The sequence below is a fragment of the Mus caroli genome, chromosome 13 (assembly GCF_900094665.2).
Source record: "Mus caroli chromosome 13, CAROLI_EIJ_v1.1, whole genome shotgun sequence".
Lineage (NCBI taxonomy): Eukaryota > Metazoa > Chordata > Mammalia > Rodentia > Muridae > Mus > Mus caroli.
This window is the reverse complement of record NC_034582.1, coordinates 98,452,605-98,468,601: the sequence shown is the minus strand read 5'-3', so window position 1 is coordinate 98,468,601 and position 15,997 is coordinate 98,452,605. Positions and strand designations below refer to the sequence as shown.

Here is a 15,997-nt window from a genome sequence, read left to right as displayed (position 1 = left end):
TGGGAGGAAACAAAAAAGACAGAAAGCCAAAGAAAGGTTATATAACCATGTTGCAAATTTAAATGCTTTCGGTTCTGTTTTACCAGAATCTCATCACAGACTGTGAGGTCACAAGTGTGCATGTGTGTGCCTGCCTGCCTGCCTGCATGTCTGAATGTTGTGCACATGTATAATTGTGCGTGTCTTGGAGAGCGGGGGATTCTGTGTTTCAATGTCTGTGTGTCCATCTGTGTTCACCCACCAGCCTTCTCCTCTCGCTCCTGGGTCATCTTTTTCTAGTTTACTTAGAGGGGAAGAGCTCTTATCACACACCTGCCTTGAATCCATTTCACACCAGGGCTGCTTTTCTCTGCTTCTGTGAGTTTCTCCAAGGAAAATCCTCTGTGTTTCTATGAGCTGATGCCAGGGCCCTTGCCCTGTTACCCCTTTGAAAAGGTATTGCAGGGCAGCACATGGGTGAATGTGGGATGGGAGTTCCTGCAGCCCTGATTGTTTTTAACCTCCCCCATAATCATGCCCACTAGTTTGTTCTGGCAAACGAAATTCACACAATTGGAGGCCTCTGAAGAAGAGCAGAACAGCACAGTTTATGATTATTAAGCACCCTCATCATTTGACAACTCTTCCACTGGCAATTTTCTCAGGTCATGTCAGAGTTTTCACGTCTGCCCAGTTCCTGTATCCTTCCTGGCTCAGCATAAAGCGCGTGTTCATCCTTATCCAGGTCAGCTTTACACTGCATCCCCCTCTTCAATGTGAGCTTGGCCCTTAAGATAGCTCTTCCAGCTCACGAAGGCATTTCCCTAAACAAAGACCTCTTTTTTTCCTCCAAAAACTGTTCTAGTGCCAGGTGCTAAATGGTTCACATATGTGATGAGATGGAGCGGTGTCCTCTGAGGACAGCTGTAATTGAATGTGAACGGATCAGCCAGATAGTTATTCTCCACTGGGGAACAGGCAAAGCTGCAGACAGAAGCAGGTAGAAGAGCATCTTTGTTTACTTGGGATAATGTGAGATGCTTCATTCTGAGGTGGGGATTAATATTTAAGCAGTTTACTGAGAGAATGGCCTCAGGCAAAACCAATAGAGGAGTAAGGGAAGCAAGATGGAAGAGGTAGAAGCCAGGGAGAGGTGTGGAAATGGAAAACCCAGGCTTTGCTTGATCTGACAGGGAAGTCTAACGTGAGAATAACATCACAGAGCTGACTCTACTGGAAACAACCGGCCAAGCCATTGTCCTCAAACATTGCCAGCAGCTCCTCCCGATGGCACAGGACAATTCTTGGGAGCTGCGAGCGGTTGCCAACTAACAAGCAGATGCTTTGGACAAGGTGTACACCAGCCAGATAACAGAGAGAAAACAGGATGATGATGTCCAATACTCATGTGAGCATAGGGTTCCAGCGTGTAAGTCTAGAGCTGGACACATTCAGAAAGCATCAAATATGCATCAAACTGCATTCTACCAAAACCACTTTATCTTGTTTTCCCTCTATAATTCCTTTAAGAATTATTACTCCTTCAGATCTGTATAGTATTGTGTTTTAACTTTCTTTTACTATAAGCATTTGCTCTTCTCAAATGAGAATGCCAAGTTCTTGCGCACGTCCTACTCGCCAGCAAGAATCCTTCAACAGGATCCTTCTGCACACGTTTATTGGGAGAGCTTGATTGCAGAGGCGAAGAGAGCCAAGCCCAGAACTGTTGCTGCTTATATAGGCCTAGGAGAGGCGTGTCTCACATCCGGATTGGTTATGCATGGGTTATGCTTACCACCTCATTTGCATGTCTCACATCTGATTGGTTAACTTCTCTCTCATCTGATTGGTTAACTTCTCTCTCATCTGATTGGTTAACTTCTCTCAGTACCTCACTGAGCCTCATTATCATACCTCATTTGCATGTCTCTCATCTGATTGGTTATTCTCTCTTAGTACCTTGCAGAGCCTCATTATCATGCCCAGGCCAGGCAGTGACTTGGTGAATACCTCTACTGTATATATACACATTGGTTGTTTACCCAAACTTGTGCGTGGTGGCCAGCGGTAGCCAGTGCCACCCTGCAACGGCACATGTGGCTTCCCACACCAAGTGCCGCTTGTTTGCCCAGAAGGAAGGATGAGAGTTTCGCTATAAATTTCTAGCAGATAACGTAAGTTCTTATCAGGAGGCAGACATATGATCTAGACATTTCTGGGTTCTGATTGGCTGCACTGCTTGTGGTCAGATTGATGCAAACTCTGAAAGTGGGGCATGAGAACATATTTGCAAACATTTTATTGCTCTTTCCAAAGAAATTATTAAAGTTCTGTCCAATTAATGGCAGCTTTTCTTCTAAGAGAATGTTTGACTGTGTCCAATTCATCTGATAATTACAGATAAAACAATCCTAATACACAATAGTCTTGTATAACAAGAATAAAAGAAGGAGAAGGAGAGAGAAAAGGAGAAGGAGGAGAAGGAGGAGAAGGAGGAGAAGGAGAAGAAGGAGGAGGAGAAGGAGGAGGAGGAGGAGGAGGAGGAGAAGGAGAAGGAGAAGAAGAAGAAGAAGAAGAAGAAGAAGAAGAAGAAGAAGAAGAAGAAGAAGAAGAAGAAGAAGAAGAAGAAGAAGAAAGGATGTGCACAATTGTAGTGCAAAGAATTAGAGTCAAGATTTGTCAGCTGCAAAACCACAACTGAACTAATTCTGGGAAAAAGTCTAGGTGATTTTAAGGGCACAAAAACTCCACAGATGGCCAGGACTAGAAATGATAGATAGCTATACTGTCAAAGTCTCCATTTCTTAGACTAGGGGTGACTCCATCATCCTGGATTCTACATGCTAGCCAAACTATGGTGCTCTCCTAGGCTTCTTCACCTCCTCACCTCCTCACTTCACATAACTTCGAGACCCAACTCCATGTTAGGCTACTAAAACCTGAACCGCCCTCCTGAGATTTTCAGTTCAAATTCTTGAGAAAGAGAATCTGATTGGGTAAGGTGACTCCTTCTAGACCACTGGATGCTGGACAGAATGAAGAAACCCTGTTGTCTACTGTTTGCTCAGTGGATCTGAAGCATTCTGTTTAAATTATTATGTTAAATCAGATACCATGGATGGAATGCATTGGTAGGTATGGTGCATAGAGTTTACAACAACTGTATGTGTTCACTGCCAGGGTCTGAATGTCTCTGCTGGGTACAAAGGAAAGCTTGGTTGGCTGTATATTGAGGTACAGAAACTGAAAGTCCTTGAACAAAAGAATCTGATATTGAATTCACCTCAGATCTGTTCTCAGATCACACATGCAAATTATATGGGCGGGGTGAACAGGCTATCATGAGAACAGCTGGAAGAAGTTGAAGCTTTGGTCTACATCTCTTCAGTGATACAGGTGACACTGAAATCTTTAGGGAAAAGCCCATAATTTTCTCCAAATGTCATTTTTATTTTAAGGGCTGCTGATGTTGAAACTAAGATGTTGGATTCTAATCAGCTCAGGTCTTCTTGGTATCAACCGAATTTCTGAAGGTTCAAGACGGTGTCTTGTGTCACTCTTGCCATATGACGTTGAGGGGCAGTGTTCTAGTCTGTGTTACACAGAGTAAGTGTATCTTAAAAAACAATTAGAAGGGCCTGACACCTCCAAAAGAGCTCTGGCAAAGAAGCCAACAGCAATGCTGGAAATTTCATTAAAAACAAAAACAAAATAACAACAACAAAAATACAAACAAAAAAAAAACCCCACACCTTCATGGCTTTTGTTATTATTATTATTATTATTATTATTTTATTAGATATTTTCTTTATATACATTTCAAATGCTATCCTGAAAGTTCCCTGTACCCCCCCCCTCCACCCTGCTCCCCCTACCCACCCACTCCCACTTCTTGGCCCTGGCATTCCCCTGTACTGAGGCATATAAAGTTTGCAATACCAAGAGGCCTCTCTTCCCAGTGATGGCCGACTAGGCCATCTTCTGCTACATATGCAGCTAGAGACATGAGCTCTGGGGTACTGGTTAGTTCATAATGTTGTTCCACCTATAGGGTTGCAGACTCCTTCAGCTCCTTAGGTGCTTTCTCTAGCTTCTCCATTGGAGGCCCTGTGTTCCATCTTATAGATGACTGTGAGCATCCACTTCTGTATTTGCCAGGCACTGGCATAACCTCATATGAGACAGCTATGACAGGGTCCCTTCAGCAAAATCTTTCTGGCATATGCAATAGTGTCTGTTTTTGGTGGCTGATTCCTTCATGGCTTTCTATATTGTATTTACCATTGAGAGAAATGGCACATCTTGGGAAATGGTTTTTTCCAGGGCCTCCATAAGGAAGGCTCAATGTAATGCTGGTATCATATCTCAAAAAAAAAATAAAAGAATATTAAAAAATAAAACAAAGCCAATGGAATCATGCTAATGGGACATGGAGAAATAACTTATAGTGAATTTCATCAGCCAACTCTGGAATAAGTTGGACATTACAAAAGAATGACAACTGTTGATCATAACATCCAATAATTGACAGCTATCCTTCAGGGAGATGAACTGATCTTTCCAAAGAATATAGTTAATAAATGTAGATTAAATAATATAAGAAAGAAACAACAATGTGGTAGCTCAATTCCCAATATAATAGTTGAGACAAGGACTCGAGTGCAAACACATCAGACACAAAATCTCCAGTTACTTACTGTGATGGTCAGTCTCAATGTTCCATTTGATGGCATGTGAAGTCACTCAGTGGACTGGCCTCTCAGTGAGCCTGTGTGACATTGACTTGATTGGATTCATTGAGGTAGACAAGCCTGTCCATTTCCTGGACTGGGATCCCGGACTGTATAAAACAGGGAAAGCAAGCTAAACTCAAGAGATCAGCACTCTCTACTTCTTGACCGCAGATGCAATGTGACCATCTGCTCCAACCTCCTTCGTCAATGGCCTCTCTGCTGTGAAGGACTTTCCTGGAACTGTGAGTGAACACAACCCTTTTCTCTCTTAAGTAGCTTTTGTCAGAGAGTTTAATCGATGCAAGAGGAAAAGTAATTAAAACACTCCCTAATCAAAAGTAGAAACACCTGGTATCCAGCACCATAAACGATCAAATTATCATTATCGATAACAAGACAAGCTCGTTTAGCGTTTGGATGGCTAATCTTGTCAGCTTGCTTGGAATTAGGATCACTATGGCAACATGAATGCATCCATGAGGATGTTTCCTGAACATTTTTACAGAAGAGGGAAGAACCACCCTGAATGTAGGCAGCACCGTCCCATGGGCTTCAGGCCCAGACTGAATAAAAGCATTCTGATCAACAGGATTCATCTCTTTCTGTTTACTGATTATGGACAATAGGTGATCAGGGCCTCATACACCTGCCTCTAAGCCTTTCTTGCCATGGTGAACTATATGCTCAAACCATGAGCCAAAACGATGCCCCCTCTCCTTTTTTCCCCCTTTGGCTTTTCAAGAAAAGGTTGTAAACCAGGCTGGCTTCAAACTCAGAGATTCGCCTGTCTCTGGGTCCTGGGTGTTAGGATTAAAGGTGTGTACCACCCTACCTGACCTAGCAACCCTTCCTTTCTTAAGTTACTCCTGTCAATAATGATGTAACAATGAGAGAAATAATGAATGTACATATGTGTCTTGCTGTAACACATAATAATATATAAAATGTTTAATATATATTTGAAGTTGGCCAGGCCTGCAGATTTGACTTACAGTATCTATTAAGGAACAAGTTAAATTATAGTATACTCTCAATTCCACTTGCTTTATTTCTTCAATGAGTGAGGAAAAAATATTCTGGAAGTTTAAAAACCAAACAAGAAATAAACAAGATGGTGGATGTGGGTTTTAAACTAGAGACAAAACAGACAACTAAAATGTCTGGTCCTTGCCTAGGTCCTGGAAGTTTTCTTTCCTGATACAAGATTTCTCTGTTTATCCCTGGCTGTCCTGGAACTTAATCTCTAGACCAGGCTGGCCTTGAATATAGATATCTACCTGCCTCTGCCTCCTGAGTGCTAGGATAAAAGGCATGCACCACCATTGCCCACTAAGTACTGGGTTTTTTAACGTATAAAGGATATTTAACATTAGAAATATTTAAATATAGACTACAGATTAGATAACATTCTGGTTTCTACTTTCTGAGGACTGTGTTCGTGAGAGTTAGTACCTATTACATCTGCTATACTGGAGTGTTCAGGTGTGTATATGTGTCTGGACTACAGTTGAGGGAAAAAAAACAATAGAGTGAGATGTGGGGAGAGTGGAGGGAAGTGAAGAGAGATAGGAAAGGATGGAGGGAAGGAGGAAGAAAGAGAGGGACAGATACAAAGAGGCTAAAATGCTCACAGTTGCTGACCACATAGAGTACACACAGAGTCCTCACTTACTATCCTTTCCACTTTTCCACAGTTTTAAGTCTTAAAATGACATAGTAAAATAAGAGAAGGAAGCATTTTAAGTATAACTTAGAATGAAAAAATCTCATTTTTTTAAAAAAAAGGTCTTAAATGTAGAATTATAAGCCAAAAGGGAAAGTATAATCATATGTGTACTGAGATGAGGGCTAGTTTTATTATTTGTTTTTAAACAATAGGAAAGTAACAGAGTGTGCTTTCTGAAGCCCCTCCACCTCTCTATTCAGTGCCCCCAGCGGCTGTCCTGTGGTTCTGTTGACCTCTTCAGTGCACCTTTAAAAAAAATACACTCACACATTCACACATACACACTCACACACATACACTCACACACACACACACACACACATACACTCACACATACAAATAAATGTTTTCAAAAGAAACTCTTAAGCCACAACCTCAATGCTAAGCTGAGCTATTTATGAAGTCTTAACCATAGAAAATGTTGACTTGATACATGTGTTGCTATTTATGAAGTCTTAACCATAGAAAATGTTGACTTGATACATGTGTTGCTATTTTTAAGCTGCTATCATTTGGAATAGTTTGTCACATATAAAAAGTGTTTGTCAGTGAACACAGAAAAAGAAATATACTCTTTTTTTGTTGTTTTATTTTGTTTTGTTTTTCGAGACAGGGTTTCTCTGTGTAAGTTCCTGGCTGTCCTGGAACTCACTCTGTAGATCAGGTTGGTCTCAAACTCAGAAATCCACCTGCCTCTGCCTCCCGAGTGCTGGGATTGAAGGCGTGTGCCACCACCGCTCGGCCAGAAATATACTTTTTAATGACTTATCCTAGGGGACTATCAGACAGGGATACAAAAACACATGGAAAAAAGACGTTCTTGTGGTAGTGTGAGGTAAGAAGCCAATCTAAATTCCCAATATTACAGGATCAGAGGTGTAAACTACAGCATGTATAGGCTCATTGACATGCCATGTGGCTACTGAAAACAAAAAAACCTCACTGTCCTGAGGGTGACTCTTTATATTTAAAAGTGAGATGCTGAAAAGCATGTAAGCATCTCCTGGTTGGCAGAATTTACTCACTGGCCCAACTCTCCTTGTGGAGTTCAAATCCAGTGGTCCACAAGTCTCATTGGTTCACCCCCACCTTTCACGCTGCTGGTCTTTATCCTAAAGCTGATGTGTTTTCCCAGGGACGAATGTGTCAAGACCCCACTGTGTAGGAGTGAGTCTGGCTATACTGAGAATTAAAAGACTAGAATCCTAAACATCTAGTTTAGGTTATGGGTATTAACTCTTACCCTCGTCTGTCCTTTATTAAACACAGACGTGGAACCCCATTCAATAATCTTACCACCCTCCATCAGGGTGACTATATGTGACTGTCGCACTAGACCCTCCATTTCTGTAAGGATCAGTTTACAAGTCCACCCCAGCAACCCCATGAGTGGACCAACCTGGTAACTAGGGGAAAGATGAGTAGGGAAAGAGGCCCTGAGAGGACAGGAAGAAGCCCTGCTACTCTTGATTGAATGCAGCCACAGCAGAAGGACTGTGTCTTAGTTAGGGTCTTAATGGTGTGAACAGACACCGTGCAAGGTTATAAGGTCAACATTTAATCAGGACTGGCTTACAGTTTCAGAGGCTCAGTCCATCTTCATCATGGTGGCAAGCATGGCAGCATCCAGGCAGACAGCATGCTGGAGGAGCTGAGAGTTTTACATCTTGATCCAAATGCAGCAGAAGGAGACTGTCTCCCTCAAGCAGCCAAGAGGAGACTGTTCCACACTGGGCAGAGCTTGAGCAATAGGAAACCTGAAAGCCTACCTACACGGTGACACACTTCCTCCAACAAGGCCACACCTATTCTAACAAGGCCACACCTCCTAATAGCGCCACTTCATGAGTCTATGGAACCATACCTAATCAAACCACCACATTCCACTTGGTCAATACATAGGATTGTGAGGAAAAATGAGCTCCCACAGCTCTAATCCAGAATCATTGGGATGTTTTGTTTCACAGAACTGCACAACCAGCGTAGCCGCGAAGAGGCAGTTAGCTGTGAGGAGCTAGTAAGGTGAACTGGATCCCTCCTACTGAATCAGCTTGTGGCTCTAAACCTTTTCTTTTTTTCTTTTTTTTTTTTTTTTTTTGGTTTTTCGAGACAGGGTTTCTCTATATAGCCCTGGCTGTCTTAGAACTCACTCTGTAGACCAGGCTGGCCTCGAACTCAGAAATCTGCCTGCCTGCCTCTGCCTCCCAAGTGCTGGGATTAAAGGCATGCGCCACTATGCCCGGCATGGCTCTAAACCTTTTCTTTTCAGATTCTTTTTACTACCCACCAAGATGCATTAAATTCCCAATTTCTAAGCATTTCCTATAATCTGAGAATTGGATTGCTAAACATGAGTTTAACTAAATCTTACAAGATCCATTTTACCATGCAAGGTAATGCAATTTTAGGCTGCAATTATTAACATACAGACAACCTTGGTGACAACTTCTACAAGCTCTACCCACTTCACATCCCAAATTAGATCTTTTTTTATTCAGACAACTGTTTATGACTGTCACTGGAGACTCCTAGTCTTCCCCCAAACAGAATGAATATAGACTTGTGTCTGTTTATTCTTTCTTCTTTTTTTAAGAGTCAGGGTCCCACTGTATTACTGAAGTGAGTCCTGAACTCATGGACTCAAACAGTTGACTTGCCTTGATCTCCCAAGTAGCTGGCACTACAGGCATGCACCACAATAGCCAGTCATCAATGAGGCTTTTGCTGTTGTGAATAGTATCTTGAGCTATGATTTTTAGAATCAGAAAACTTGAACTTTCCCCCATTGTTGACACGGTTTTCTTATCAATTCTGCAGTATTTTGAGGCGAGAGGCCTCCTATGAAATGGTGGTGGTTCTGTCCACTCCCTTCTATGATGGTGGTATTCACCACTCTTCATCTTCCTCCATCTAGACATGCAAGAGGACAGTTCTTCCCACCACACCAGTTTCCCATCAATGCTGTAATGAATTATGGCCAACTTGGTGGCTTCAAACCATTCACATGGTTACTTCAGTTCCTTAGGTCTGTATCCTTGGGATAAAAATAAATAGGGGTAACTTCCTTCTCAAAGGCTCTAAGGAAGAGCCTTACTTTATTTGATTCTGTTACAATACAATTATGCAGAATGAATAATTTGTAAACAGTAAAAATTTTGTCCTCCAACTTGTGGAGGCTGAGGTCCAAAATCGAGGTAGCAGCAAAGTTGACATCTGAGAAAGGCTCATTCTAAGACTCAAGGGTAGCTCATTGCTTCTGCGTCCTTTCAGAAGACGAAGCTGTTTGCCCACACAGCAGAGACGGGAGGTTGGTCAGCTTTTGGAAGCTCCTCTCCTATAAATCCATTTGTGAAGAAAGGGCTCTCTCCTGGCCTAATCATTGCCTAAAGGCCGCTCCACTTAACCCTGTCACTTTGTGATTTTAGTTCCAGCCTACACATTTTGGAGAGGCACACTCATTCAAACTATAGCTGGAAGAACCATTTCCTTAGAGATTGTTTAGTTGTTTGGGCTTTTTGTTTGTTGGTTTGTTTGGTTGGTTTGGTTTGTTCTGGATCCTTGTGTTCTATCCTCCAGTTTCAAAGCCAGCGACATAGCCTCTCCCCAGCCTGCTCTACACCATCTCTCTTTGTCCTCCTACTTGTAAGACCCTCTGTGATCACACTGAGCTCAGCTGAGTCATTCAAGATCATAGGTCTAGTCAGCTGGCTAGCAACCATAATATCTATCTGTAACGTTAATCCCTTTGTCAGTATAATCCAGCGTAGTCATGGGTTCCAGTGATTGGGATATGGGCAACTTTGCAGAGAAAGGGCATGAAAGGCCATGTGATTTCCCTTGCCCAGTGAAATGTAAATGAAAGTGACATTTGTTGCTTTTCAGCAGAACCTTGAATGTAATTAATTTACCCGGATTGTCCCAGCTGCTACAATGATTACAGAGCATTTGTTGATGAAGTCTTACTTTATCGAGCAAATCTGGTGACTAGAGACTCACTACCAACTTGCAATGAACATTTCCTTTGGGATGGGGACTTATTTGATTACCACATATAAACACGTGTGTTACTCACATATAACCCTGTGGCCAAAGAGCTGAGAAAATCAACTTCAGGGAAGAAAGATTTATTTGGTTCTTAACCTGCTGGGTCCATTGCTTTGAGGCCTGTGGCAAAGCAAAATCATCATGGCAAATGGCATGGAGGTGCGGGGGGTGTTGTGGGGAAGCTGCTTACCACAGGGTAGCCAGAAGGAGATGAAGAAGATAGGAGCCAGGGTCTTTAAACATAGGCCCAGATGGCCTATTTTCCAGGTAGGCTGCCCTCCTATGTCATCAATAGTATCATCTAATTGTAATTCTGGTGATGGATCTCTGCAATGATTGGTCACAGACTTCATGACCCAGTCACTTCCCAAATGTTTTCAAGTTTCAAGAATCCCGTCTCTCCCTGCCAGTGTCCCACCTCCCATTTCCTGCCTCAGCTCATTGGCCATTAGCCTTTTTATTGACAGGTGATGCTTGTAAGAGATTCTCTCTACAGTATTGCTTCTGTAGAAAAGTGTTCATGGAGTTCTTTGCCCATCTTTTGCCAATCAGTCATGGCTTGACTGGGTTTTAAGAGCTCTTCGCACATTTGGATGCTCACACTACCTTTGTCCCATCCTTAGGATCGAACTTACGGCTTCATACATGCTGAGCGGTGTTCTGCCACTGAGCTACAGTCCAAACCATGAATTTATAAATTCTTATAAGATATGCAACTTGCCAATATTTTATCCCATTTCATAAATTGATTGCTACCATTTTGGAAGAGGTTTTTTTTTTTTAATTGTTAAGAGCATTTCCCATAATTTTAATAAAGTTGAGTATCTATTTTTCTTTTACTTTTTTAATCCCCCTTATCAAGCCAAGAGCTTCAAGAATGTTATGAATGTCCGGTGAATCGATGCTGCACCACTGAGCTAAGCCATGAGCCCATTTTTAAAGTTACATTTTGAGCTATTTTATCTCTGAGATGAAGTCTTGTATATTCCCAGGCTCATCTTGAGCATCAGCTCCCTTCACCATGCTGAGTGGGTGGGACCAATCTCTCGTTTGCTTTTTACCATTCTCGTTTTCAAGGTTTTGAAAGCTACAACTTTAGTCTTGATTGCACCCTTCAAGGGTTGATGCATTTACTTAGTTCTACATTTTTTATTATTATTATTTTTTAATACAAACTACTGTTTCACGTGCTACAAAGTGTCTTAGAACATATTACAAATAACATAGAAATTCCCTGCCCACTGTTTAATATGTATTTATAATAAGCACATATATAAAGGCAAAGAAGCTAATTTTTTGTTTTAATACAGTCTGTATAACATTTGGAATGTGCTGGGTTTTCTATTGTGCTCAGTGTTGTGAGAAAATAATACCAGAAATGCAAACTTTTGAGAGATTGCTCTTTTCATCCAGGAAAAAAAAAAAAAAAGTTTAGCAAAGTGACTCACAGTCACGGAGACGCCATTTCCAGTGTTTAACCTGATACATTAGGACCCTTGCCTCTCATCGTATTTTATGGATTCGGTTAACAAAAAGTGACGGAGGTAACACAGAAAATAGATACGGAGCCCATCATGCCATACATCATTTAACCAAACCAAAGCTTTAGGAAGCAGATAGATCCCAAAATAGATGTTTTCCCTTCCTGAAAACAGGAGAGTCCAGTCTATCTGCGTCAGTGTGATAAGATCTCTCTGCTATAACCTTACAAAGAAGAAAAAAAAAAACAAAACAAAAAGAAATCTGACCTACTGTCAACCATGCAGGCTATATTTGTGTTGCTCTGGCTCCCTATTTCCACCACACAAAACCAACTGTGCGCCACCGCTGTTGCCCAGTGGGGGCTCTCACTCCATTCTGTAGCGTGAAGGATGCTCCAGTCATGATTCATGACTAAAAAGCCATTACCCTCACAAGGAAATTAGTTGTAATTTTGTCTTTCCATACTACCATACTTTTATTTCTTTGTTGATTCCCATTTGGGAATTTGAATGATCTTTTTTTCCTTCCTTTTTTTTAAAAATTGTTTTTATCTTTATTTTTTGCCGTCAATAAGAAATTTACTTATTTTTAAAAAATCCAAATGCTGGCATTGTCCAGAAAATTTTAACAGGTTTATTTATAATTGTTATAAAGTTGAACTGTTGAAATGTGCTCACTGAAACATTTTGCTTGCATTAATGCTTACATCTTGCATTTACATTAAAAATTCACACACAAATGAACGTGGAGAAACGCCAATACCTGATTCTGTCCCCTATGTTTCCACTCGCAATCATATACTTAGGTATCTTTGACCCCATGGAAAAAATATCTAACATTCAGAACTACTGATAACAGGAAGAAGAGGAAAAAAAAATTTTTTTTGAGAATGAAATGTTTCCCCTCATAGTGGACTCTTGAGCATGTTCTCCGTGTATGCGGAGTGCTCGCTGGATATCTTTTGGCATAGTTGTTACACGTTTGGCATGGATAGCACGCAGATTGGTATCTTCAGAAAGGCCAACCAGATAGGCCTCACTTGCCTCCTGCAAAGCACCAATAGCTGCACTCTGGAAGCACAGATCTGTTTTTGAAGACCTGAGCAATTTCTCGCACCAGATGCTGAAAAGGGAGCTTGCGAATCAGAAGTTCAGTGGCCTTCTGATAGCGACTGATTTCACGTAATGCCACAATACCTGGCCTGTAACGATGAGGTTTCTTCACCCCTCCAGTAGAGGGCGCACTCTTGTGAGTGGCTTTTGTAGCCAGTTGTTTCCTGGGTGCTTTACCACCGGTGGATTTGCGGGCAGTCTGCTTTGTACGAGCCATTGTATAGGCATCTCCTTACTTACCCCCCTTCTCCTTTGGCTGGAGCTTGGCAAGCTAGAGGCAGCGCTGGCATTGGAGAGCAGCAGCAGCGCCGCGAAGGCTGCGAACACTTTTTCCTTCCTCTAATAGTGATACATTATATCTAATTTTTGGTAGTGGCCTTTAACTTATTATTAACAGTTGAGTTTATTTACTCTTCTTTAATTTTTTAACTTATCAGTATCTATAATGTAATCCCAATGATAAAATGCCTTCCTCAGGTTTCATGTCTCCATCTCATTCCTTGCCTATCATGGTAATTCCGAGAGCTTCAGTTTTGTTTATCATGAATAGATATTTCAAGTTGCCTTAGTGAGTTTTCAGTCATTCACCCTCCTGTGTCTCCTCCCTGCGTGCCAGATGGTTGTACATGTTTTCCAGGTGGTATTTCATGAAGTCTCTGTGTAGCGTAGCTTCTAAGGTGTGCACACACACGTGAGAATGAGATGATGATGGCTACAAGTTTAATTGAAAATTTGACTAGATACAAAATTATAGGGTATTTTGGATTTTTTCTTTATAACAAAACTACTTCCTTACCGTTTGCATTGCAAGCTGCTGACGGGAAATTTGGTGTGGTTATGATTTTTACTTCTTTGTCATTGTCTTTTGAGCCCCCACGGGCTTTGTCTTTGACCCACCCACCTCTACTTCTCCCTCCTCCTCTCATTCTTTTGGGCATGTAACCAAGGCTCTCATGAACACCAAGCAGATGGTCTAACACTACCCTGTTTCTCTAGCCCAATATCCTTGTGTTTTGGTTAAGCCTGGGTATTTTTTTTTTCTTAACCTAATTTTTTAAAAATTGAAAATATCATACACAAGGACTGTGATTAGACCATTTCTACCCTTCTTTCTCCTCCCTCCAACTCCTCCATCTCCCACCCTCAAATTCATGACTTCTTTATTATTGTTATATTTTTTCCAGTTCCAACTATTCCCTGCAATTTGTTATTTTAATTTTTCTCTACAGATGGATAGAGTTCCTCTGTGTAGGTATAACCAATTTTCATTGTGAGGTCATCAGCTGGAAGACATGAGTTCTTTCTGTTGTGCCTAGAGCATCGGTGAACATGGCTGAGAAGTAGCTGTTGATTGGGATATCAAGTCCTTAGGGTGGATGCCAAGCAGTGGTTAGCTGCGTTGTGTGGCAGATCTGCTTTTTGCTCTTTGTGAATTCTCCACACTGATTGCCTCTTCTATCTAAGTCTTTTGTCCTTTCATGATTTACATATCCCTTTCATTTCTCTCTCTTTCTCTCCTCTTGTGCCTTGCAATTTTCTGGATATTGTCCCTGCGCCTCTATATTCCTTAAGGGCCCATTTTCTGTTTTTTAGAGCTTTGTCCCTTTTTGTAGCTTCTGGAAAAGTTCTTGGTCACCATTTCACTGCCTCGAGTTCTTCAGCATTCTTTCTCTGTGTCTATTCCATTCTTACACCTTGAAAATCTGCTTTTATTCTGCTAGCAGATAACTAACTCTAAGTTCATTTGTTGTCTTTGCTTTGCCATCGGGGTTTTCAGCTATTTGTTATTTTTCCCTTTGCACTCCCCTGCAAATGCTCTAGCATTCCCTGTGATAATATGGTCACAAAAGCTCAAATCTGTCCTTCCAGCTGTGTTCAAGGACTGGAGAGAGGATTCTAGAAAGCATCAACACAGCAGACATCTGCTGGTCACTTTCACCTATACCAAGGCTTGATTTCCCTTTGAATTTCGGGTACAGGGGTATGGCAACAGAAACTTTCTATAAGTTGTTTAATTACTTTTCTATCACTGTGATAAAACACCACAACCAAGACAAGTTAGGAAAAGAAAGCCTTTAATTGACCTACAGTTTCAGAAGGTTAGAGTCCTTGACCATCATGGCAAGGAACATGGCAGCATGAGGGAGGCATGGTGCTGAATCAGTAGCTGAGAGTTTACATCTAGATCCACAAGCAGGAGATAGCTAACTGAGAATGGAGTGGGCTTTTGAAAACACAAAGCCTAATTCACAGTGGCCCACAAAGCCATACCTCCTAATCCTTCCCAAACAGTTCCACCGAACTAGGGACTGAAATATTTGAACTTTTGATGGGGCCATTCTTATTCAAGCCACCACAATCCCTAATGGCTTGAGAGAGTTGTGAGGCAGATAATGGCCTCTTCCCAGCAGAGCTTTACTGATGGCCTCATTCTGTCCTCAGGGTACCAAGTTGAAGATGAAAGGAAAATTATCATTGTAGAAAGACAACCCAGAACCAAGGGAGCTTTTCTAGAGCCTCTCCTCCTATCACCAAAGTGGGAGCCTAAGCCATTGAACTCTGTACATTAGCATGCACTGCAGGCATCCCAGAGATTTTTTTTCCCCACCATTGTGATAGTTGGGAGGGCTGACAGCATCCTTCTTTCCCTACAGGTACTCCACCATCGCACTGGAAGATAGTAGACTGCTAACAGGCTAGTTTGTCTTCTTGGCCCAAAGCATCAGATTCCTTTATTGTCCTGCATCTCTGCTATGGTTTGTAGGGTCAGTACAGAGCAGTTGTTTCTACCATCATCAGCATGTACAACTGTGTCCATTATTTAGTATGTTTATCCACAAGGTGTGCAATTATTATACGTCTTTCTAATTTAATAGATAGAAGTGCATCTCGCTGCCTGGTTTGCATGCATTTGTTCACTA

At 41.6% G+C, this 15,997-nt stretch overlaps 1 pseudogene; it reads right to left on the bottom strand.

Moving 5' to 3' along the window:
• Positions 1-1,209: 1,209 nt before the first annotated feature.
• Positions 1,210-13,293, bottom strand: LOC110307733 (annotated as a pseudogene).
• Between the last annotated feature and the right edge of the window lie 2,704 nt (positions 13,294-15,997).